This window comes from Dendrobium catenatum, unplaced genomic scaffold, assembly GCF_001605985.2.
Source record: "Dendrobium catenatum unplaced genomic scaffold, ASM160598v2 fragScaff_scaffold_1029, whole genome shotgun sequence".
NCBI lineage: Eukaryota > Viridiplantae > Streptophyta > Magnoliopsida > Asparagales > Orchidaceae > Dendrobium > Dendrobium catenatum.
The window spans coordinates 531106-535324 of NW_021319491.1; the positions used below are offsets into that span (position 1 = coordinate 531106).

The 4219-nt window shown below is 27.3% G+C and overlaps 1 non-coding gene across 1 annotated transcript; it reads left to right on the forward strand.

Annotated features, from left to right (window-relative positions):
* The first annotated feature begins 1114 nt into the window (after positions 1–1114).
* Positions 1115–1221, forward strand: LOC114580462. The gene has a single exon (XR_003701860.1). It is a non-coding gene; the product is annotated as a small nucleolar RNA R71 (small nucleolar RNA).
* The last annotated feature ends 2998 nt before the right edge of the window (positions 1222–4219 follow it).

A 4219-nucleotide genomic window follows, 5' to 3' on the forward strand; every position in this document is an offset into this window, starting at 1 on the left:
GAAAATTATGGTTCAAAATGAGCATTACTTGAGGTTTAATACTGTTTTACCAACTTTCAAAGTAATAGCATTTAGGAGAGTAACACTATGGCATTTAATCACACAGTTTTGCGATGCTAACTTAAATTATTGCTCATTCTTATTTATTAAATTTTAATTATAACTTTAATCATTAAAATAAACAAAATGCAAAATATGCTAAAAATAATAACATATGAAATATGACACAAGTAAATTCAAGCAAATAACATGTCACTAAATATAAATTTAGATTACCTCCCATATAATGCTAAGTTTATTGTCTTCAGCTAGACTTGTCTAGATTTATCAATTTGGTTTTGATATATTGCTACCAATCCTCGAATAATTATCACTTGAATCATTTTCCATTTATTTAACTGCAGTACTACTTGAAAATGATCCAAGAGGTTTACTACTGTTAAAAATTGCAAGTAAGCTTAATTAGGTTTCCAAATTTTTAATAAAAGTAGCTTAATTTTATATTTGAGTTTCTAATTACATCACTATATCTTCCAATGGCAATTTTTAACTTCCAAACTAATTGCTTTGATTAAATCCAAGATTATATACATGTTTAGAATTAACAACAGATTGTTAATCATTATTCCAATTTACTCCTTGATTATTTTGACTAGAATTTAATTAATTATTCCCATTAATATTATTTGAAACTTGGATGGTTTTGCCAACCTAGATTATATGTGTTGGAATAAGAATTATTTTATCTTCCAATCAAATTAATATTTTTAATCTCTTGGTCATTATTAATTTTAATTAACTTTTGATCATCCAATTATATAAATAATTAAGTTTTAAATTTTGTACTTCTCCTATTATACTTAACTTCTCAGAAATGGTTGCAGCTTATGCAGTCAAAATTGACAAATCATCATATTTATATACTCATACTACTCTCTTAGAATTTATCCTATTAACAGGCCACTATAAATTATTAGTATTCATTTTCTCTATTAATTCATATGCTTCCTTAAATAGCTTAGATATTAAAGATCCTTCATCTATAACATCTATGATTGCTCTAGGAGATCCCACTAATCCATTATAAAATGTTTGAATAACTAACCAATCATGTAAAGTATGGTGAGGGTATTTCCTAAGTATTTGCTTAAATCTCTCCCAACTCTCATAAATCAATTCTCCTTCAAATTGGGTAAAACAAGTTATATCATTTCTAAGTTTAGTAGTATTTGAAGGTGAGAAATACTTATCAAGATACTTATGATGCAACTCATTACAAATGATTATAGAGTTTATGTTAAAGAATTTAATGATATCTTAGCTTTATCTCTTGGAGAAAATGAGAATTATCTGAGTTTAATAGCATCATCACTAACAACATTATACTGAAATGTTACATAAATTTCTAAAAAATTGGCTATGTATAAATTGGGATCTTCAATAGGAGATTCTCAAAACTAGAAATTTTGAACCATTTAAATTATGACATGTTTTAATTCAAAATTATTAGTTTGGATCAAAGGTTTATTAATGCTCTGATTAATTTTATCTACTAAAGGGTAGAATAATACCTAAGTGATCTAGATTGATCTTGATTTAATACAGGTTGAGCCAATTTCTCTAACTATTTAGTTTTTCAAGTTTTTTAAAGGGTTCTTTCTATTTTAGTGCCAAAAAATAAAAGTTTCTTTTTATGTCTATAAAGTATGCAACTAAGAATATGCAATTAGTAAATAAAATAAAATATATAAGTAGATCAAATTATATAATTAATTCAACAATTTAGTTAAAATTTACAAAAAGTAAATACTTCTTTGGCAATAGTGCTAAAAACTTGATGGAGGCTATGGAGTGAACTTTTGAATTATATAAAAATCTTGGGCTCTATCACCCCTAAATAATGCTTAGGTTTTCTTTGATATAAAAATAATAAACTCCACTTAATATACGTAAGTATACGTGTTAGATCAAATTACAAAGTGATAGAGTAGAGTGTCGAACCCATAAGGAAGTATACTTTATTGCACTAAACTACAACTAGTTACTCTAATTGTAATAATTATCATACTAAAATAAAAAAGATATTTTTGGAGGTTCTTTTACTAAATAAAATAATAAAATATTTGATAAAATATTTAATCTATGTATTTTGGATTAATGAATTTAAATTATATATTATTTTCTAATGAAAGTTTTCATGGTAATGTGATTAAGAGAATATACATTTCTAAATCTCTATGGAGCTTATAGAGGTGAAAAAGATATATGTTGATCTTATACAGTAATAATATCTCCTCAAAAACTAAGAATATTTTACATCTTATGTCTAGGCATACAAACATCTTATCTCAATACTCCTATTGGTTGTTCTTACATTCCTCCATCAAAGTTATACATCACACTAAATTTTAATTACATATATGGCCACTATATATATTAAGTAAAGAGCATGATAATATTAAAAAGATATTTTAATAGTTATAGAACAAGTTTCTTCACTAGTACTCAACATGCATTTTACTTCATGAATCCAAAATAAAAGAATTAGTCAGCTATATAATAGATAACAAGCAAACTCATAGTTATTAAAATCTTGGAAGAATAAAAATACAAGATAATAATATCACCAAGAAGGATTAAAGTATCTCCTCTACACTCCTTGTCCCTTTAAATTATAGAGTTGTATCAAGAAACATAGGCTAAACACTCTAAATGATTGTATCTTATACATTCCTAGCCTCTCTTAGATTTTACTCAAAGAGGGAACTAGAGAAGTACTATAAAAAGTATTGAAATTTATATAAGTAACTAAACTCTCCTAAAAATATAATATCATAACTATTTATAGAAAAATATATAAAGGTATCTAGTGTTGCAACACTTGAAATAGTGGCAACGTGGCGCTCTTGAAGTGAATTAGTGTCTCCATGCTGAAACTTTTACACCGCCATAGTGCTGGCTAATGTCGATCACTTATTTGATGAATAATCGCATCTCTTCACTAATAGAATGTGGTCTTGAAAGTTATAACTGCATTAGAGCACTCCGGTGCCCAAGTACAAAAATTAGCACCAAGGCATGAGAAATTATAGCGCCATAGCATTTTAAAAAAGTGAATCTTGTACCACCAAGCTAACTTTCTAACGCTACTGCACTGATAATGCTACAACACTATCTATGTTGTTGTTATGGTGCTTGTAAATAAAGAGCTCGACATTGCAATATTATAATTATGGCGTCTCAGCCGTATTAAAGGTAGCCCCATAGTGTTGTTTCATCTGATGCTGTGGCACTATAATCTCCTTAAAATTTTTGTTATTATTAAGTTTTTCCTGTATAAAAATAATTTAAAAACATTTTGACTAAAATAAAATATAAAATATTATATAATTTATACTTATCAATAATGCATATATGCATTGATTATAGAGAGTTGAATAAATTCAATATCATGAATAAGTATACTCTGTCACATATTAATGATCTATTTGATCAACTTATTTGATCTTCTATATTTTCAAAAATTGATATATGACCTGGATACTATCAGGTGAAGGTGAAAGAGGCTGATGTGATGAAGATGGCTTTAGTATAAGGTACAAACACTATGAGTTCTTAGTCATGCCATTTGGGGTGATGAATGCACTAGTCATCTCTATAGATCTAATGAAAAGAGTGTTCAAATATTTTCAAGATCAATTTGTGATAATTTTCATCAATGATGTTTTAAATTATTCTGCTTCTGAGGAAGATCATGTCAGACATTTGAGGATTATTTTAAAGACTTTGAGGTAGCATCAATTATATGCAAAATTCTCCAAATATGAGTTTTGGTTGAAGAGTTACTTTTTTAGGGCATATGGTGAGAAGTAATAATATTTCTATAGATCCCTGTAAAGTTCAGGAAGTCACATATTGGTCGAGGTCTACTATTGTATTTGAGGTATGTAATTTCATGAATATAATTAGATATTATTGGAAGTTTGTGAAGGAATTTTCTCAAAATTTTGCACCTCTAACGAGTATGACTTATAAGTAAGTAGCTTTTATCTAGTCACTAAAGTGTGAGGCTAATTTTATAGATGGAAGGATTGTTTAACTTTTGCTCCAATTTTGGCTCTTCTATCTAGTACAAAAGGATTTCAAGTATTTAGTGATGCTTCATTAAGAGATTTAGAGTGTGTTTTGATATAGTATGGTAGAGTTATAGCTTATGCTT